General features: G+C 35.7%; 1 long non-coding RNA gene across 1 annotated transcript in view; it reads right to left on the bottom strand.

Annotated features, from left to right (window-relative positions):
- The window catches only part of LOC131248817 (uncharacterized), a 62478-nt gene extending 40918 nt beyond the window's left edge, over positions 1-21560 (bottom strand). The window contains exons 1-2 of the long non-coding RNA XR_009172472.1: positions 21426-21560; positions 21116-21354 (exon numbers count right to left, since the gene is read on the bottom strand). This is a non-coding gene — a long non-coding RNA (uncharacterized LOC131248817). The remainder of the gene's footprint in view (positions 1-21115; positions 21355-21425) is intronic.
- Positions 21561-21760: the final 200 nt, after the last annotated feature.

Here is a 21760-nt window from a genome sequence, read left to right as displayed (position 1 = left end):
AAGGTTTAGGTTTAGGTTTAGGTTTTAGGTTTTGGGATTTGAGAATGGGTTCAGGTTTAGGTTTTAGGTTTTGGTTTTGATTTTGGTTATAGTTTTTGGATAAGGTTATAGGTTATATGTTTAGGTTTAGGTTATGGTTAGGTTTAAGTTGTAGGTATGGGGATTTGGTCATAGTTTTAGGTTATAAGTATCGGATTAGGTTAGGTTATAGGTTAAGGTTTATGGATGGGTTATAAGTTTTGGAATTTGAGAATGGGTTCGGGTTTAGGTTATAAATTTTGGTTTTGGTTTAGGTTATAGGTTTTGGTTTAGGTTATAGGTTATAGGTTTATATTTCGGTTATAGGTTTTGGGATTTGAGAATGGGTTCGGGTTTAGGTTATAGGTTTTGGATTTGGTTTAGGTTATAGGTTTTGGGATTTGAGAATGGGTTCGGGTTTAGGATATAGGTTTTAGTTTTGGTTTAGGTTATAGGTTTTTGGATTTGGGAATGGGTTCGGGTTTAGGTTATCGGTTTTGGTTTTGGTTTCGGTTATAGGTTTTGGTTAAGGTTATAATTTATAGGTTTAGGTTTAGGTTAAGGTTAGGTTTAGGTTATAGGTTTTGGTATCTGGGAATAGTTTTTGGTTATAAATATAGGCTTAGGTTAGGTTATATGTTAAGGTTTAGGGATAGGTTATAGGTTTTGGGATTTGAAAATGGGTTCGGGTTTAGGTTATAGGTTTTGGTTTTGGTTTAGGTTATAGGTTTTGGCTTAGGTTATAGATTATAGGTTTAGGATAGGGCTTTGGTTTAGGTTTAGGTTATAGGTTTTGGGAGTTAAGAATGGGTTCGGGTTTAGGATATAGGTTTTGGGTTTGGTTTAGGTTATAGGTTTTGGTTAAGGTTATAGGTTATAGGTTTAGTTTTAGGTTAAGGTTAGGTTTAGGTAATAGGTTTTGGAATATGGGAATAGTTTTAGGTTATAAGTATAGGCTTATGTTAGGTTATATGTTAAGGTTTAGGGATAGGTTATAGGTTTTGGGATTTGAGAATGGGTTCGGATTTAGGTTATAGGTTGTGGTTTTGGTTTAGGTTATAGGTTACAGGTTTAGGATAAGGTGTAGGTTTTAGTTTAGGATATATGTTCTGGGAGTTGGGAATACTTTTATGTTATAAGTATATGTTTAGATTAGGTTATAGGTTTTAGGATTTGATAATAGGTTATAGGTTTAGGTTTAGGTTATAGGTTTTGGGATTTGAGAATGGGTTCTGGTTTAGGTTTTAGGTTTTGGTTTTGGTTTAGTTTATAGGTTTTAGTTAAGGTTATAGGTTATAGGTTTACTTTTAGGTTATGGTTAGGTTTAGGTTATAGCTTTTTGGTTTTGGGAATAGTTTTAGGTTAAAAGTATAGGCTTGGGTTAGGTTATAGGTTAAGGTTTAGGGATAGGTTATAGGTTTTGGGATTTGAGAATGGGCTCAGGTTTAGGTTAAAGGATTTGGTTTTAGTTTAGGTTATAAGTTTTGGTTTAGGTTTAGGTTTAGGTTATTGGTTTTGGGATTTGAGAATGGGTTCGGGTTTAGGTTATAGGTTTTGGATTTGGTTTAAGTTATAGGTTTTGGGTGTTGAGAATGGGTTCGGGTTTAGGTTATTGATTTTGGTCTTGGTTTAGGTTATAGGCTTTTGGATTTGGGAATAAGTTCGGGTTTAGGTTATAGGTTTTGGTTTTGGTTTAGGTTATAGGTTTTGGCTAAGGTTATAATTTATAGTTTTAGGTTTAGGTAAAGGTTAGGTTTAGGTTATAGGTTTTGTCATTTGGGAATAGTTTTAGGGTATAAGTATAGGCTTAGGTTAGGGTATATGTTAAGGTTTAGGGATAAGTTATATGTTCTGGGATTTGAGAATGGGTTCGGGTTTCGGTTATAGGTTTTGGTTTTGGTTTAGGTTTAGGTTTAGGCTATAGGTTTTGGGATTTGAGAATGGGTTCGGGTTTGGGTTATTGGTTTTGGGTTTGGTTTTGGTTATATGTTTTGGTTAAGGTTATAGGTTATAGGTTTCGGTTTATGTTAATGTTAGGTTTAGGTTATAGGTTTTGAGATTTGAGAATGGGTTCGGGTTTAGGTTATAGATTTTGGTTTTGGTTTAGGTTATAGGTTTTGGTTTAGGTTATAGGTTATAGGTTTAGGATAAGGTTTAGGATTAGGGATTTAAGAATGGGTTATAGGTTTAGGTTATAGGTTTAGGATTAGGTTTAGGTTATAGGTTTTGGGATTTCAGAATGGGTTCAGGTTTAGGTTTTTGGTTTTGGTTTTGGTTTAGGTTTTAGGTTTTGGTTAAGGTTATAGGTTATAGGTTTAGGTTTAGGTTAAGGTTTGGTTTAGGTTATAGGTTTTGGGATTTTGGAATAGTTTTAGGTTATAAGTATAGGTTTAGGTTGGGTTATAGGTTAAGGTTTTGGGATTTGAGAATTGGTTCTGGTTTAGGGTATAGGCTTTGGATTTGGTTAGGTTATACGTTTTGGAATTTGAGAATGGGTTCGGGTTTAGGTCATAGGTTTTGGTTTTGGTTTAGGTTAAAGGTTTTAGGATTTGAGAATGAGTTTAAGTTTAGGTTATAGGTTTTGGTTTTGGTTTAGGTTATAGGTTTTGGATTAGGTTATAGGTTTTGGAAGAGGTTAGGTTTAGGTTATAGGTTTTGGGATTTGGGAATAGTTTTAGGGTATAAGTATAGGTTTAGGTTAGGTTATAGGTTAAGGTTTAGGGATTTGAGTTTAGGTTATACGATTAGGTTTTGGTTTTGGTTTAGGTTATAGGTTTTGGTTTAGGTTATAGGTTATAGGTTTAGGATAAGGTTTAGGTTTAGGTTTAGGTTATAGGTTTTGGGATTTGAGAATGGGTTCGGGTTTAGGCTATAGGTTTTGGCTTTGGTTTAGGTTATTGGTTTTGGTTTAGGTTATAGTTTATAGGTTTAGGTTTAGGTTAAGGTTAGGTTTAGGTTATAGGTTTTGGGACATGGGAATAGTTTTAGGTTGTAAGTATAAGCTTAGGTTAGGTTATATGTTAAGGTTTAGGGATAGGTTATAGGTTTTGGTATTTGAGAATGGATTCGGCTTTAGGTTATAGGTTTTGATTTTGGTTATAGGTTTTGGTTTAAGTTATAAGTTATAGGTTTTGGTTAAGGTTAAGGTTAAGGTTAGGTTTAGGTTATAGGTTTTGGGATTTGAGAATGGGTTCGGGTTTAGGTTATAGGTTTTAGTTTTCGTTTAGGTTATAGGTTTTGGTTTAGGTTATAAGTCATAGATTTACAATAAGGTTTAGGTTTAGGTTTAGGTTATAGGTTTTTGGATTTGAGAACAGTTTTATTTTATAAGTATAGGTTTAGGTTAGGTTATAGGTTAAGGTTTAGGGATAGGTTATAGGTTTTCGGAATTGAGAATGGGTTCGGGTTTAGGTTATAGGTTTCGGTTTTGGTTTAGGTTATAGGTTAAAGGTTTAGGTTTTGGTTTTGGTTTAGGTTTAGGTTATAGGTTTTGGGATTTTGGAATAGTTTTAGGTTATAAGTATAGGCTTAGGTTAGGTTATAGGTTAAGGTTTAGGGGTTTAGGTTATAGGTTTTGGGATTTGAGAATGGGTTCGGGTTTTGGATATAGGTTATAGGTTTTGGTTTTGGTTTAGGTTATATATTTTGGTTTAGTATAGGTTATAGGTTTAAGATAAGGTTTAGGTTTAGGTTTAGGTTGTAGGTTTTGGGATTTGAGAATGGGTTCGGGTTTAGGTTATAGGTTTTGGTTTTGGTTTAGGTTATAGGTTTTGGTTAAGGTTATAGGTTATAGGTTTAGGTTTAGGTTAAGGTTAGGTTTAGGTTATAGGTTTTGGGATTTGGGAATAGTTTTAGGTTATAAGTATAGGTTTAGGTTAGGTTATAGGTTAAGGTTTAGGGATGGGTTATAGGTTTTGGGATTTGAGAATGGGTTCGGGTTTAGGTCATAGGTTATAGGTTTAGGTTTAGGTTATAGGTTTTGGGATTTGAGAATAGGTTTATAGGTTATAGGTTTAGGGAAGGGTTAGGTTTAGGTTATAGGTTTTGGGATTTGAGAATAATTTTAGGTTATAAGTATAGGCTTAGGTTAGGATATAGGTTAAGATTTAGGGATAGGTTATAGGTTTCGGGATTTGAGAATGGGTTCGGGTTTTGGTTTAGGTTATAGATTTTGGTTTAGGTTTTAGGTTTAAGTTTAGGTTAAAGTTATAGGTTTAGGTTAAGGTTAAGGTTTAGGTTTAGGTTTTAGGTTTTGGGATTTGAGAATGGGTTCGGGTTTAGGTTTTAAGTTTTGGTTTTGGTTTGGGTTATAGGTTTCGGATTAAAGGTATAGGTTATATGTTTAGGTTTAGGTTATGGTAAGGTTTAAGTTATAGGTATTGGGATTTGGTCATAGTTTTAGGTTATAAGTATAGGATTAGGTTAGGTTATAGGTTAAGGTTTATAGAAAGGTTATAGGTTTTGGGATTTGAGAATGGGTTTGGGTTTAGGAGATAGGTTTTGGTTTTGGTTTAGGTTATAGGTTTTGGATTTGGGAATGGGTTCGGGTTTAGGTTATCGGTTTTGGTTTTGGTTTAGGTTATAGGTTTTGGTTAAGGTTATAATTTATAGGTTTAGGTTTAGGTTAAGGTTAGGTTTAGGTTATAGGTTTTGGGATATGGGAATAGTTTTAGGTTATAAGTATAGGCTTAGGTTAGGTTATATGTTAAGGTTTAGGTTGAGGTGGGAGGTTTGGGGATTTGAGAATGGGTTGGGGTTTAGGTTAGGGGTTTTGGTTTTGGTTTAGGTTATAGGTTTTGGTTTAGGTTATAGATTATAGGTTTAGGTTAAGGTTTAGGTTCAGGTTATAGGTTTTTGGATTTGGGAATGGGTTCGGGTTTAGGATATAGGTTTTGGGTTTGGTTTAGGTTATAGGTTTTGGTTAAGGTTATAGGTTATAGGTTTAGTTTTAGGTTAAGGTTAGGTTTAGTTTATTGGTTTTGTTATCTGTGAATAGTTTTAGGTTATAAGTATATGCTTAGGTTAGGTTATATGTTAAGGTTTAGGGATAGGTTATAGGTTTTGGGATTTGAGAATGGGTTCGGGTTTAGGTTATAGGTTGTGGTTTTGGTTTAGGTTATAGGTTTTGATTTAGGTTATAGGAATGTTAGGTTTAGGTTATAGGTTTTAGGATTTGGGAATACTTTTAGGTTATAAGTATAGGTTTAGGTTAGGTTATAGGTTTTGGGTTTGATAATGGGTTCAGGTTTAGGTTATAGGTTTTGGTTATAGGTTATAGGTTTAGGATAAGGTTTAGGTTATAGGTTTTATGATTTGGTTTAGGTTATAGGTTTTGGTTAAGGTTATTGGTAATAGGTTTAGGTTTTGGTTATGGTGAGGTTTAGGTTATAGGTTTTGGGATTTGGGAATAGTTTTAGGTTATAAGTATAGGCTTAGGTTAGGTTATAGGTTAAGGTTTTGGTTTACGTTATAGGTTTTTGGATTTGAGAATGGGTTCAGGTTTAGGATATAGGTTTTGGTTTTAGTTTAGGTTATAGGTTTTGGTTTAGGTTTAGGTTATAGGTTTTGGGATTTAAGAATGGATTAGGGTTTAGGTTATAGGTTTTGGTTTTGGTTTAGGTTATAGGTTTTGGGATTTGAGAATGGGTTCAGGTTTAGGTTATAAGTTTTGGTTTTGGTTTTGGTTTAGATTATAGGTTTTTAGATTTGGGAATAAGTTTGGGTTTAGGTTATAGGTTTTGGTTTTGGTTTAGGTTATAGGTTTAGGACAAGGTTTAGGTTATAGGTTATAGGTTTAGGATAAGGTTTAGGTTATAGGTTTTGGGATTTGGGAATAGTTTTAGGTTATAAGTATAGGTTTTGGTTAGGTTATAGGTTTTGGAATTTGATACTGGGTTCGGGTTTAGGTTAGAGGTTTTAGTTTTGGTTTAGGTTATATGTTTTGGTTTAGGTTATAGGTTATAGGTTTAGGATAAGGTTTAGGTTATAAGTTTCGGGATTTGAGAATGGGTTCGGGTTTAGTTTATAGGTTCTGGTTTGGTTTAGGTTATAGGTTTTGGTTAAGGTTATATGTTATAGGTTTTGGGATTTGATAATGGGTTTGGGTTTAGGTTATAGGTTTTGGTTTTGGTTTAAGTTTAGGTTATAGGTTAACGGTTTAGGTTAAGGTTTAGGTTTAGGTTATGAGTTTTTGGATTTAAGAATGGGTTCGGGTTTAGGCTATAGGTTTTGGTTTTGGTTTTGGTTGCAGGTTTTGGTTTAGGTTATAAGTCATAGATTTACAATAAGGTTTAGGTTTAGGTTTAGGTTATAGGTTTTTGGATTTGAGAATGGGTTCAGGTTTAGGTTGTAGGTTTTGGTTTTGGTTTAGGTTATAGGTTTTGGTTTAGGTTATAGATTTTTGGATTTGAGAATGGGTTACGGTTTAGATTTAGGTTATAGGTTTTAGGATTTGAGAATGGGTTCGGGTTTAGGTTATTGGTTTTGGTTTTGGTTTAGGTTATAGGTTTTGGTTTATGTTTAGGTTATAGGTTTAGGTTTAGGTTAAGGTTAGGTTTAGGTTATAGGTTTTGGGATTTGGGAATAGTTTTAGGTTATAAGTATAGGTTTAGGTTAGGTTATAGGTTAATGTTTAGGGATTTGAGTTTAGGTTATAGATTTAAGAATGGGTTCGGGTTTAGGTTATAGGTTTTGGTTTTGGTTTAGGTTATAGGTTTTGGTTTAAGTTATAAGTTTTAGGTTTAGGTTTAGGTTATAGGATTTGGGATTTGAGAATGGGTTCGGGTTTAGGTTATAGGTTTTGGATTTGGTTTAGGTTATAGGTTTTGGGATTTGAGAATAGGTTCGGGTTTAGGTTTTAGGTTTTGGTTTTGGTTTAGGTTATAGGTTTTGGTTAAGGTTATAGGTTATAGGTTTTGGTTTAGATTAAGGTTTGGTTTAGGTTTTAGGTTTTGGAATTTGGGAATAGTTTTAGGTTATAAGTATATGCTTAGGTTAGGTTATAGGTTAAGGCTTTGGGATTTGAGAATGGGTTCGGGTTTAGGTTAAAGGCTTTGGATTTGGTTTAGGTTATAGGTTTTGGAATTTGAGAATGGGTTCGGGTTTAGGTTATAGGTTTTGGTTTTGGTTTAGGTTATAGGTTTTGGGATATGGGAACGGGTTCGGATTTAGGTTATAGGTTTTGGTTTTGGTTGACGTTATAGGTTTTGGTTAAGCTTATAGTTTATAGGTTTAGGTTTAGGTTATGGTTAGGTTTAGGTTATAGGTTTTGGGATTTGGGAATAGTTTTAGGTTATAAGTATAGGCTTAGGTTAGGTTATATGTTAAGGTTTAGGGATAGGTTATAGGGTTTGGGATTTGAGAATGGGTTCGGTTTTAGGTTTTAGGTTTTGGATTTGGTTTAGGTTTAGGTTATAGGTTTTGGTTTAGGTTATAGGTTATAGGTTTTGGATAAGGTTTAGGTTTAGGTTTAGGTTTTGTGATTTGAGAATGGGTTCGGGTTTAGGTTATTGGTTTTGGTTATAGGTCATAGGTTTAGGTTAACGTTAAGGTTTAGGTTATAGGTTTTGGGATTTGAGAATGGGTTCGAGTTTTTGTTCTAGGTTTTGGTTTTGGTTTAGGTTGTAGGTTTTGATTTAGGTTATAGGTTAACAGGTTAGGTGTTAAGGTTTAGGGATAGGTTATAGCTTTGGGATTTGAGAATGGGTTCGGGCTTAGGTTATAGGTTTTGGTTTTGGTTTAGGTTATAGGTTTTGGTTTAGGTTATAGGTTATAAGTTTAGGTTTAGGTTAAGGTTTAGGTTTACGTTATAGGTTTTGGGATTTGAGAATGGGTACGGGTTTAGGTTATAAGTTTTGGTTTTGGTTTGGGTTATAGGTTTTGGTTAAGGTTATAGTTTATAGGTTTAGGTTAAGGTTAAGGTTAGGTTTAGGTTATAGGTTTTGGGATTTGGGAATAGTTATAGGTTATAAGTATAGGCTTAGGTTAGGTTATAGGTTAAGGTTTAGGGATAGGCTATAGGTTTTGGGATTTGAGAATGGGTTCGGGTTTAGGTTATAGGTTTTGGTTTTGGTTTAGGTTATAGGTTTTAGGACTTGGGAATAGTTTTAAGTTTTAAGTATAAGTTTAGGTTAGATTATAGGTTTTAGGATTTGAGAATGGGTTCGGTTTTAGGTTATAGGTTTTGGTTTTGGTTTTGGTTATAGGTTTTGGGATTTGAGAATGGGTTCGGATTTAGGTTATAGGTTTTGGTTTTGGTTTTGATTTAGGTTATAGGTTAACGGTTTAGGATTACGTTTTGGTTTTGGCTTAGGTTATAGGTTTTGGGATTTGATAATGGGTTCGGGTTTAGGTTATAGGTTTTGGTTTTTGTTTAGGTTATAGGTTTTGCTTTAGGTTATAGGTTAACGGTTTAGCTTAAGGTTTAGGTTTAGGTTATAGGTTTTTGGATTTGGGGATAGTTTTAAGTTATAAGTATAGGTTTAGGTTAGGTTATAGGTTAAGGTTAGGTTTAAGTTATAGGTTTTGGGATTTGAGAATGGGTTCGGGTTTAGGTTATAGGTTTTGGTTTTGGTTTAGGTTTATAGGTTATAGGTTTAGGTTTAGGTTATAGGTTTTGGGATTTGAGAATGGGTTCGGGTTTAGGTTATAAGTTTTAGTTTTGGTTTAGGTTATAGGTTTTGAGATTTGAGAATGGGTTCGGGTTTAGGTTATAGGTTTTGGTTTTGGTTTAGGTTATAGGTTTTGGTTTAGGTTATAGGCTATAGGTTTAGGTTTAGGGAAAGGTTTGGTTTAGGTTATAGGTTTTGGGATTTAGGAATAGTTTTAGGTTATAAGTATAGGCTTAGGTTAGGTTATAGGTTAAGGTTTTGGAATTTGAGAATGGGTTCGGTCTAGGTTATAGGCTTTGGATTTGGTTTTGGTTATAGGTTTTGGAATTTGAGAATGGGTTCGGGTTTAAGTTATAGGTTTTGGTCTTGGTTTAGGTTATAGGTTTTTAGATTTGGGAATGGGTTCGGGTTTAGGTTTTAGGTTTTGGTTTTGGTTTGGGTTATAGGTTTTGGTTAAGGTTATAATTTATAGGTTTAGGTTTAGGTTAAGGTTGGGTTTAGGTTATAGGTTTTGGGATTTGGGAATAGTTTTAGGGTTATAAGTATAGGCTTAGGTTAGGTTATATGTTAAGGTTTAGGGATAGGTTATAAGTTTTGGGATTTGAGAATGGGTTCGGGTTTAGGTTATAGGGTTTTGTTTTGGTTTAGGTTATAGGTTTTGGGATTTGATGTTATAGGTTATAGGTTTAGGATAAGGTTTAGGTTTAGGTTTAGGTTATAGGTTTTGGGATTTGAGAATGGGTTTGGGTTTAGGTTATTGGTTTTGGTTTTGGTTTAAGTTATAGGTTTTGGGATTTGATAATGGGTTCGAGTTTAGGTTATAGGTTTTGTTAGGTTTAGGTTATAGGTTTTGGGATTTGGGAATAGTTTTAGGTTATAAGTATAGGCTTAGGTTAGGTTATATGTTAAGGTTTAGGGATAGGTTATAGGTTTTGGGATTTGAGAATGGGTTCAGGTTTAGTTTATAGGTTTTGGTTTTGGTTTAGGTTATAGGTTTTGGTTTTGGTTATAGATTATAGGTTTAGGATAAGGTTTAGGTTTAGGTTTTGGTTATAGGTTTTGGGATTTGAGAATGGGTTCGGGTTTAGGTTATAGGTTTTGGTTTTGGTTTAGGTTATAGGTTTAGGTTATAGGTTTTTGTATTTACGTTTAGGGAAAGGTTAGGTTTAGGTTATAGGTTTTGGGATTTGGGAATAGTTTTAGGTTAAAGTATAGGTTTAGGTTAGGTTATAGGTTAAGGTTTAGGGATAGGTTATAGGTTTTGGGAATTGAGAATGTGTTCGGGTTTAGGTTATAGGTTTTGGTTTTGGTTTTTGTTATATGTTTTGGTTTATGTTATTGGTTATATGTTTAGGTTTAGGTTTAGGTTTAGGTTATAGGTTTTGGGATTTGGGAATAGTTTTAGGTTATAAGTATAGGCTTAGGTTAGGTTATAGGTTAAGGTTTAGGGATATGTTATAGGTTTTGGGATTTGAGAATGGGTTCGGGTTTCGGTTATAGGTTTTGGTTTTGGTTTAGGTTATAGGTTTTGGTTAAGGTTATAGGTTATAGGTTTAGGTTTTGGTTAAGATTAGGTTTAGGCTATAGGTTTTGGGATTTGGGAATAGTTTTAGGTTATAAGTATTGGCTTAGGTTTGTGTATAGGTTAAGGTTTAGGCATAGGTTATAGGTTTTGGAATTTGAGAATGGGTTCGGGTTTAGGTTATAGGTTTTGTTTGGGTTATAGGTTATAGGTTTAGGATAAGGTTTAGGTTTAGGTTTAGGTTATAGGTTTTGGGATTTGCGAATAGTTTTAGGTTATAAGTATAGGCTTAGGTTAGGATATAGGTTATGGTTTTGGGATAGGTTATAGGTTTCGGGATTTGAGAATGGGTTCGGGTTTAGGTTATAGGTTTCGGTTTTGGTTTAGGTTGTAGGTTTTGGTTTAGGTTTTAGGTTATAGGTTTAGGATAAGGTTTAAGTTTAGGTTTAGGTTTTAGGTTTTAGGATTTGAGAATGGGTTCGGGTTTAGGTTTTCGGTTTTGGTTTTGGTTTTGGTTATAGGTTTTGGATAAAGTTATAGGTTATATGTTTAGGTTTAGGTTGTGGTTAGGTTTAAGTTATAGGTATTGGGATTTGGTCATAGTTTTAGGTTATAAGTATAGGATTAGGTTAGGTTATGGGTTTTGGGATTTGAGAATGGGTTCGGGTTTAGGTTATAAATTTTGGTTTTGGTTTAGGTTTACGTTATATATTTTTGGATTTGAGGATGAGTTATGGTTTAGGTTTAGGAAATTTGGGTTATAGGTTTGGTTTAGGTTTTTGGTTTTAGGTTTAGTTTTTCGTTTAGGTTATAGGATTTGAGAATGGGTTCGGGTTTAGGATATAGGTTTTGGTTTTGGTTTAGGTTATAAGTTTCGGGATTTGAGAATGGGTTCGGGTTTAGTTTATAGGTTCTGGTTTGGTTTAGGTTATAGGTTTTGGTTAAGGTTATATGTTATAGGTTTAGGTTTAGGTTAAGGTTAGGTTTAGGTTATAGGTTTTGGGATCTAGGAATAGTTTTAGGTTATAAGTATAGGTTTAGGTTAGGTTATAGGTTAAGGTTTACGGATAGGTTATAGGTTTTAGGATTTGAGAATGGGTTCGGGCTTGGGTTATAGGTTTTGGTTTTGGTTTAGGTTATAGGTTTTGATTTAGGTTATAGGTTTTGATTTAGGTTATAGGTTTAGGTTATAGGTTTTGGGATTTGAGAATGTGTTCGGGCTTAGGTTATAGGTTTTGGTTTTGGTTTAGGTTTTAGGTTTTGATTTAGGTTATAGGTTATAGGTTTAGGTTAAGGTTAATTTTAGGTTTAGGTTATCAGTTTTGGGATTTGGGAAAAGTTTTAGGTTATAAGTATATGCTTAGGTTAGGTTATAGGTTTAGGTTTAGGTTTAGGCTATATGTTTTGGGATTTGAGAATGGGTTCGGGCTTAGGTTATAGGTTTTGGTTTTGGTTTAGGTTATAGGTTTTAGTTTAGGTGATAGGTTATAGGTTTAAGTTAAGGTTTAGGTTTAGGTTTAGGTTATAGGTTTTGGAATTTGAGAATGGGTTCGGGTTTAGGTTATAGGTTTTGGTTTAGGTTATAGGTTTTGGTTTCGGTTATAGGTTACAGGTTATAAGTTTAGGGAAAGGTTAGGTTTAGGTTATAGGTTTTGGTATTTAGGAATAGTTTTAGGTTATAAGTATAGGTTTAGGTTAGGTTATAGGTTAAGGTTTAGGTATATGAGTTTATAGGTTTTGGGATTTGATAATGGGTTCAGGTTTAGGTTATAGGTTTTGGTTTTGGTTTAGGTTATAGGTTTTAGTTCTGGTTTAGGTTATAGGTTATAGGTTTAGGTTTAGGTTATAGGTTTTTGGATTTGAGAATGGGTTCAGGTTTAGACTATAGGTTTTGGCTTTGGTTTAGGTTATAAGTTTTGGGATTTTAGGGATTTGAGTTTATGCTATAGGTTTTGGTTTAGGTTTAGGTCTAGGTTTAGGTTTAGGGAATTGAGTTTAGGTTATAGGTTTAGGGAAAGGTTTGGTTTAGGTTATAGGTTTTGGGTTTTGGGAATAGTTTTAGGTTATAAGTATATGTTTTGGTTTGTTTATTGGTTATGGTTTTGGGATGTGTGTTTAGGCTATAGGTTTATAGGATTAGGTTACGGTTTAGGTTTAGGTTATAGGTTTTAGGATTTGAGAATGGGTTTGGGTTTAGGTCATAGGTTTTGGTATTGGTTTAGGTTATAGGTTTTGGGATTTGAGAATGGGTTCGGGTTTAGGTTATAGGTTTTGGTTTTGGTTATAGGTTATAGGTTTAGGTTTAGGTTTAGGTTTTGGTTAAGGTTAAAGGTTATGGGTTTTGGGATCTGGGAATAGTTTTAGGTTATAAGTATAGGTTTAGGTTAGGTTATAGGTTAAGGTTTAAAGATAGGTTATAGGTTTTGGGATTTGAGAATGGGTTCGGGTTTAGGTTATAGGTTTTGGTTTTGGTTTAGGTTATAGATTTTGGTTTAGGTTATAGGTTATAGGTTTAGGATAAGGTTTAGGTTATAGGTTATAGGATTTGGGATTTGAGAATGGTTTAGGGTTTAGGTTATTGGTTTTGGGTTTGGTTTAGGTTATATGTTTTGGTTAAGGTTATAGGTTATAGGTTTAGGTTTAGGTTAATGTTAGGTTTAGGTTATAGGTTTGGGATATGGGAATAGTTTTAGGTTTTAAGTATAGGCTTAGGTTAGGTTATATGTTATGGTTTTGGGATAGATTATAGGTTTTGGGATTTGAGAATGGGTTCGGGTTTAGTTTATAGGTTTTGGATTGGGTTTAGGTTATTGGTTTTGGTTTAGGTTATAGGTTATTGGTTTAGGTTTAGGTTACGGTTTAGGTTTAGGTTATAGGTTTTGGGATTTGAGAATGGGTTCGGGTTTAGGTTTTAGGTTTTGGTTTTGGTTTAGGTTATAGGTTTAGGTTATATGTTTTTGGATTTGAGAATGGGTTCGGGTTTAGGTTATAGGTTTTGGTTTTGGTTTAGGTTATAGGTTTTGGGATTTGATAATGGGTTCGGGTTTAGGTTATAGGTTTTGGTTTTGGTTTAGGTTATAGGTTTTGGTATTTGGGAATGGGTTCGGATTTAGGTTATAAGTTTTGGTTTTGGTTTACATTATAGGTTTTGGTTAAGGTTATAATTTATAGGTTTATGTTTAGGTTAGGGTTAGGTTATTGGTTTTGTGTTTGGTTTTGGTTATATGTTTTGGTTAAGGTTATAGGTTATAGGTTTCGGTTTATGTTAATGTTAGGTTTAGGTTATAGGTTTTGAGATTTGAGAATGGGTTCGGGTTTAGGTTATAGATTTTGGTTTTGGTTTAGGTTATAGGTTTTGGTTTAGGTTATAGGTTATAGGTTTAGGATAAGGTTTAGGATTAGGTTTAGGTTATAGGTTTTGGGATTTCAGAATGGGTTCAGGTTTAGGTTTTTGGTTTTGGTTTTGGTTTAGGTTTTAGGTTTTGGTTAAGGTTATAGGTTATAGGTTTAGGTTTAGGTTAAGGTTTGGTTTAGGTTATAGGTTTTGGGATTTTGGAATAGTTTTAGGTTATAAGTATAGGTTTAGGTTGGGTTATAGGTTAAGGTTTAGGGATAGGTTATAGGTTTTAGGATTTGAGAATGGGTTCGGGTTTAGGTTATAGGTTTTGGTTTTGGTTTAGGTTATAGGTTTTGGTTTAGGTTACAGAGGTTATAGGTTTAGGATAAAGTTTAGGTTTAGGTTTAGGTTATAGGTTTTGGGATTTGAGAATGGTTTAGGGTTTAGGTTATTGGTTTTGGGTTTGGTTTAGGTTATATGTTTTGGTTAAGGTTATAGGTTATAGGTTTAGGTTTAGGTTAATGTTAGGTTTAGGTTATAGGTTTCGGGATATGGGAATAGTTTTAGGTTTTAAGTATAGGCTTAGGTTAGGTTATATGTTATGGTTTTGGGATAGGTTATAGGTTTTGGGATTTGAGAATGGGTTCGGGTTTAGTTTTTTGGTTTTGGTTTTGGTTTTGGTTATAGGTTTTGGGATTTGGGAATGGGTTCGGATTTAGGTTATAAGTTTTGGTTTTGGTTTACGTTATAGGTTTTGGTTAAGGTTATAATTTATAGGTTTATGTTTAGGTTAGGTTTAGGTTTAGGTTATAGGTTTTGGATTTGGTTATAGTTTTATGTTATAAGTATAGGCTTAGGTTAGGTTATATGTTAAGGTTTAAGAATAGGTTATAGGCTTTGGATTTGAGAATGGGTTCGGGTTTAGGTTATAGGTTTAGGTTTTGGTTTAGGTTATAGGTTATAGGTTTAGGATAAGGTTTAGGATTAGGTTTAGGTTATAGGTTTTGGGATTTCAGAATGGGTTCAGGTTTAGGTTTTTGGTTTTGGTTTTGGTTTAGGTTTTAGGTTTTGGTTAAGGTTATAGGTTATAGGTTTAGGTTTAGGTTAAGGTTTGGTTTAGGTTATAGGTTTTGGGATTTTGGAATAGTTTTAGGTTATAAGTATAGGTTTAGGTTGGGTTATAGGTTAAGGTTTAGGGATAGGTTATAGGTTTTAGGATTTGAGAATGGGTTCGGGTTTAGGTTATAGGTTTTGGTTTTGGTTTAGGTTATAGGTTTTGGTTTTGGTTATAGGTTATATATTTAGGTTTAGGTTATTGGTTTTGGGATTTGAGAATGCGTTCGGGTTTAGGTTATAGGTTTTGGATTTGGTTTAGGTTATAGGTTTTGGGATTTGAGAATGGGTTCGGGTTTAGGTTATAGGTTTTGGTTTTGGTTTAGGTTATAGGTTATAGGTTTAGGTTTAGGTTATTGGTTTTGGGATTTAAGAATGGGTTCGGGTTTAGGTTATTGGTTTTGGATTTGGTTTAGGTTATAGGTTTTGGGATTTGAGAATCGGTTCGGGTTTAGGTTATAGGTTTTGGTTTTGGTTTAGGTTATAGGTTTTGGGATATGGGAACGGGTTCGGATTTAGGTTATAGGTTTTGGTTTTGGTTGACGTTATAGGTTTTGGTTAAGGTTATAATTTATAGGTTTAGGTTTATGTTAAGGTTAGGTTTAGGTTATAGGTTTTGGGATTTGGTTATAGTTTTAGGTTATAAGTATAGGCTTAGGTTAGGTTATATGTTCAGGTTTAGGGATAGGTTATAGGCTTTGGGATTTGAGAATGGGTTCGGGTTTAGGTTATAGGTTTTGATTTTGGTTTAGGTTATAAGTTTTGGTTTAGGTTATAGGTTATGGGTTTAGGATAAGGTTTAGGTTTAGGTTTAGGTTATAGGTTTTGGGATTTGAGAATTGGTTCAGGTTTTGGTTAAGGTTATAGGTTATAGGTTTAGGTTTAGGTTAAGGTTTGCTTTAGGTTATAGGTTTTGGGATTTGGGAATAGTTTTAGGTTATATGTATAGGCTTAGGTTAGGTTATAGGTTAAGGTTTAGGGATAGGTTATAGGTTTTGGGATTTGAGAATGGGTTCGGGTTTAGGTTATAGGTTTTGGTTTTGGTTTAGGTTTTAGGTTTTGGTTTATGTTATAGGTTATAGGTTTAGGTTTAGGTTATAGGTTTTGGGATTTGAGATTGTGTTCGGGTTTAGGTTATTGGTTTTGGATTTGGTTTAGGTTATAGGTTTTGGGATTTGAGAATGGGTTCGGGTTTAGGTTATAGGTTTTGGTTTTGGTTTTGGTTATAGGTTTTTGGATTTGGGAATGGGTTCGGGTTTAGGTTATAGGTTTTGGTTTTGTTTAGGTTATAGGTTTTGGTTCAGGGTATAATTTATAGGTTTAAGTTTAGTTTAAGGTTACATTTTGGTTATAGGTTTTGGGATTTGGGAATAGTTTTAGGTTATAAGTATAGGCTTAGGTTACGTTATATGTTAAGGTTTAGGGATAGGTTATAGGTTTTAGGATTTGAGAATGGGTTCGGGTTTAGGTTATTGGTTTTGATTTTGGTTTAGGTTATAGGTTTTGGTTTAGGTTATAGGTTATTGGTTTAGGATAAGGTTTAGGTTTAGGTTTAGGTTATAGGTTTTGGGATTTGAGAATGGGTTCGGGTTTAGGTTTTAGGTTTTGCTTTTGGTTTAGGTTTTATGTTTTGGTTAAGGTTATAGGTTATAGGTTTAGGTTTAAGTTAAGGTTAGGTTTAGGTTATAGGTTTTGGGATTTGAGAATAGTTTTAGGTTATAAGTATAGGCTTAGGTTAGGATATAGGTTAAGGTTTAGGGATAGTTTATAGGTTTTAGGATTTGAGAATGGGTTCAGGTTTAGGTTATAGGTTTTGGTTTTAGTTTAGGTTATAGGTTTTCGTTTAGGTTATCGGTTATAGGTTTAGGATAAGGTTTACGTTTAGGTTTAGGTTATAGGTTTTGGGATTTGGGAATAGTTTTAGGTTTTAAGTATATGTTTAGGATAGGTTATACATTTTGGGATTTGATAATGGGTTCGTGTTTAGGTTATTGGTTTTAGTTTTGGTTTAGGTTATATGTTTTGGTTTAGGTTTTAGGTTATAAGTTTAGGATAAGGTTTAGGTTTAGGTTTAGGTTATTGGTTTTGGGATTTGAGAATGGGTTCGGCTTTAGGTTATAGGTTTTGGTTTTGGTTTAGGTCATAGGTTTTGGTTAAGGTTATAATTTGTAGGTTTAGGTTTAGGTTAAGGTTAGGTTTAACTTATAGGTTTTAGGATTTGGGAATAGTTTTAGGTTATAAGTATAGGCTTAGGTTAGGTTATATGTTAAGGTTTAGGGATAGGTTATAAGTTTTGGGATTTGAGAATGGGTTCGGGTTTAGGTTATAGGTTTTGGTTTTGGTTTAGGTTATAGGTTTTAGTTTAGGTTATAGGTTATAGGTTTAGGATAAGGTTTAGGTTATAGGTTTTGGGATTTGAGAACAGTTTTAGGTTATAAGTATAGGTTTAGGTTAGGTTATTGGTTTTGGGATTTGATAATGGGTTCGGGTTTAGGTTATTGGTTTTGGTTTTGGTTTTGGTTTTAGGTTTTGGTTTAGGTTATAGGTTATAGGTTTTTGATAAGGTTTAGGTTTAGGTTTAGGTTATAGGTTTTGAGATTTGAGAATGGGTTTGGGTTTAAGTTATAGGTTTTGGTTAAGGTTATAGGTTATAGGTGTAACGACCTTGGAAATTTTTGTGCTAATCTTTCCTTAAGTAGTTGTTTTTGGGGTAATTAGCGCTATACTCGATTGCTTGTGAAATTCGCATCATTCACTTTAAATTGTATCTGCATGGTTCTAAACTTGTAGATTAGTTAGTGCTACGTTACTCTGAAATCTGAGATCCATCGCTAAATCCAGTTGTTTTGGAGAATTTTTGGAAGATCTGGATCGAACCTGGACCGCGCGTCGAAAGTCTGATGGCGATGATCTTAGGCTGTTACGGTCACCGAGTTGGGCTTGACCATCACCTCGAAAATCAAATCCATCTGATGTTCTGGGTCGATTTGATTGAGCTCGGAGTGAAGAGTGTGAGAACGGTTGGAATTTAATAAGTTTTTATGAAATCTGAGTCGTGTCGCTTGCGCGACGATTTTAAGCTATCTGACCGTTGGATTCTGACCCAATTTCACCCTCTGATCAGGGATGGTGGCCCAAGCATATCCTAGTGCTTGTGGACCTAATCGTGATTCCGTGACCGTTGATTTGAGTGTGGTCCGCCACGGCTGATCTGAAGAGCCGGTCGGTACGAAAACTCAGCCTGACCTAGATCCATGGTCAATGAGCTTAAGTTCGACCTTTCGTGGTTATAGGCCCACCAGAAGTGCTTCGTTGGATCGAGAAAGGCATGCTTTGGTTATAACCTAAGTATACCTTGTCCCTGAGGTTATTTCCATCAAAGATAGGCCTATTTATAATCCTTAAACCCTAGCTCTCTATTCCATACGAATTTTCTCTAACCCTAGCTTAGAAAGAGAGTGGAAAAAAGAGAGAAAGTGAGAGAGATAAGTTGGTGAATCATCTTGGATTCTTCCTTGTTCTTCTTCATCCTTGAACCTTCACTTTGAATCGTTATTCTGACGGTTCTGAGTTCATTTTGGGGTAAGTTAACCTAACCCTAATCTGTGTTAGAGCTTAGATTAGTCTTGGTGTTGTTGTATCTCATTTCTATCCATGTTTTAGGGTATTCTATCGCCGTTGACGAAGACATCTCGTCTAAATCGGTTCGGTGTTCTTTCCTTGCTTAAGGTGCGGACTTTAAGTGTATAGGTTATGGTTTTCAAGGCTTTCAATGCCAGTGAATGATTTATTCTTGTTATGGATGAGATTTCACATGCCAAATGTTGTGTTTACGTTGCTTTCCTGATATGCATGCGTTATATTGAGATTTGTGTATTCTATGTGTATTTATAAAGTACCGTATACGTATAAAATATGCACTTATGTTTGCCATGATTATTTGTCATTTATGTATGCTAGATGCATGTATGATAACTCCTTGGTAAGAGGAATTGTCTAAATGCATGTATTTCAACATACGTCATGTATGTTGTTCCATGTATGCTAAGTGTTTGTAGAAATGCATGAATGATCTAAAGTGTAACTTATTACACTAATTGCGGGCGTTGAGAAGTGATTCTCAATACTCCTATTGATGCGCATGATTTCCTTTATGCAAGTTACATTCCATGTTATTTAAATTCAAGCATTACCTATGCTTACATTTATGTTAAGTTGAGATTCTTTAGATGCGTATGTACCATGATTTGAGTTGTTATTCCATTACTGTTCTGCAATCCATATGAGTATCTGTAGTAGTGTAAGGTGTTTGGGACTATGCCTTAGTCCAGGAAATCGGTAATTGACCCTATGCTCGTGGTTGAGATTGCTTTCGCCACGTAGGACGTATTAAACGAACCCGAGCCGTATTAGAGTTGTCGGCAGTGGTTTGGCCACGCGGAGTGTTTGCGCACTCTATGTCGCTCAATTCAACGTGCGCTCGTGCTAGTCGAGTTCCTCAAGTAACTCGATTGTCCGATATATGTTCACCATGTATGGACGCTACTGCTTGAATCTAGGGTACCGAACTTACCAGTGAAATCCTATTAACTATGGTACTTGATCCGCTAAGACTCATGAGCCGGACATGGTGGTATGAGACACCGTGGTCGAGCTGTCGGCCTACGCTGGGGTGACGAGCCTCCCCGTAGTGACCAGTGAGCAACTAAACTCGTGAGCCGATTATGGTGGTATGGGACACTATATTCGTGCTGTCGGCCTACATTGATTGGTGACGAGCCCTTTGTAGAGACCTCGAGCATACCTAGATACCGCGATGAGGTGACGAGCTGAATTGTGGTAGTAAAGGCATGAAAGGCGTGCATTGATTGGTGACGAGCCCTTTGCTACGACCTCAAACATATGATCGTATGACATATCTAGGATTGACGACCCTAGAATGGATCACTGTTTGGATGGTGACATGAGGAAGGTATCTTAGCTTCCCAATCCTGCTGTATGAATTGGACTAATAACAACTTGGTAATCATATCCATGCACTGCATTTGCATGTGCTTTGTAGATGTGGCGCACTTTGAGGTGATGTCATGCGTAACGTAAGATGAAGACGCTGAGAGTGTACGCGTGAGGGCACGCATCATTTTGCATACATCCCTGCATTAATAAGAGTACTTAGGATTTATTTAATTGTTCTGCTTTATCATTACTGTTTGATTGAACTGATAACATGTTAACCAGTGCCTTATTGTTCCACTGAGTTGATCACTCACTCCCACATTTCTGGGGTGGTGTTAAACACCCACCAGACTCTGTCTTAGGTTCTGATGTTGCAGATGTGGATGCGACTTCTGAGGCAGAGAGGGAGATGGATGATGATGAGGCTACCTTCTCCCATATGCAGTTTTCAGACGGGTTCTAGCGAGCCTCGGTCTGATGCGCGGGATCTCTGGAATTATTTTTGGGAACTTAAATGATGTAACTTGATACTTATAATTTTGTTAAATAACACTTTTATACGACCTGGCTTGTATATGTACTTCAGGGATTTACACTTGTACACATATTTTTCTATAAGTCTTCCGCTTGCTTTATTCACTTATCCCTGAATCATATCTGTGTTTTGGCTTTATCTATTCCATGTTTTATGCACTAATACAGTCAACATACATCCATCATGAAATATGTTGCATAAGTGATGTTTTGGAACTCGGGAGCTGAGTTATGCTCGACCCCCAAATTTCAGGGCGTTACAATAGGTTTAGGATATGGTTTAGGTTTAGGTTTAGGTTTAGGTTTTGGGATTTGAGAATGGGTTCGGGTTTTGGTTTAGGTTATAGGCTATAGGTTTAGGTTTAGGTTAAGGTTAGGTTTATGTTATAGGTTTTGGGATTTGAGAATGGATTCGGGTTTAGGTTACAGGTTTTGGTTTTGGTTTAGGTTATAGGTTTTTGGATTTGAGAATCGGTTCGGGTTTAGGTTAAGGGTTTGGTCCCTGCAAATACAAATATAAACACGGCCACCAGCGCAAATGGCCAGGCCCCTCCAATGCTGTGCATAGGAAATGGACAGCTTCCTCATGGTCATAACAGCGGTTCCCACCTTCCAGGGACCCCCGCTCATCCGGATTGCTCCTACGCACATCCGGGTCTGCTTCATTAATTTCGAGCAAATACATAAACACGGTCTGTCCAAATGGCCAGGCCCCTCTAATGCTGTCCATAGGAAATGGACAGCTTCATCATGGTCATAACAGCGGTTCCCACCTTCTAGGGACCTCCGCTCATCCGGATAGCTCCGACGCACATCCGGGTCTGCTCCATTAATTTCAAGCAAATACATAAACACGGTCTGTCCAAATGGCCAGGCCCCTCCAATGTTGTCCATAGGAAATTGACTGCTTCATCATGGTCATAATAGTGGTTCCCACCTTCCAGGGACCCCCGCTCAACATCTGGGTCTGCTCCATCAATTTCGAGCTATACATATATAAATAAAACACATAACATATAAATTTACCTGAAAGCGTTGACAGATGAGCTACCGCACATCATTTGTCACGTCTGCCCAATGGGAGGTGATGGTAGGGATCATAGATCGGCATAAGACACCGACCTCTGACGTAAATAATCTAGCATTATTCCCTACAGGTCTAATACAGTCTTGTGGGAACTCTACTGTCACCCTACCCTCACGTGTAAGTCGCTGTAAAAGCAACCCACGCGTGGGTCCACGTCCTCGTCGGCTGGTCGACGACGCTGTTGCAAAAGAAATATGTAAGTCTAAACATAAACCAAAGTCATTAAAAGAAATATATATCTATACTTACATGCAGTGCCCGATGTATACGTGACTGAGGGATCCGACGACTGCGATGCAACATGTGGCGGCGATGCTGGCTCCGTCCCATCATGGGTAGAAGGGGTAGATCCAGTGCGCGAACGACGTACTCTCCCACCTGGTGCCATCATTGAATATGTGCGAAGTTGTGTCAGTTGCCACAACGGCCTGGCAATCTTCGAGAAGTCTTGAATGAAGCGTCGATAATAGCCTGCAAGACCCAGAAAACTCCTTACCTTAGTAACTGAACCAGGCTGCTTCCAGTCCTGCACTGCAGCTACTTTGGCAAGATCGATGGCTATTCCTTCCTTGGACACCACATGT

This window comes from Magnolia sinica, chromosome 6 (assembly GCF_029962835.1).
Source record: "Magnolia sinica isolate HGM2019 chromosome 6, MsV1, whole genome shotgun sequence".
Lineage (NCBI taxonomy): Eukaryota > Viridiplantae > Streptophyta > Magnoliopsida > Magnoliales > Magnoliaceae > Magnolia > Magnolia sinica.
The sequence above is the reverse complement of the archived record's forward strand: the minus strand, read 5'-3'. Positions and strand labels throughout refer to the sequence as shown.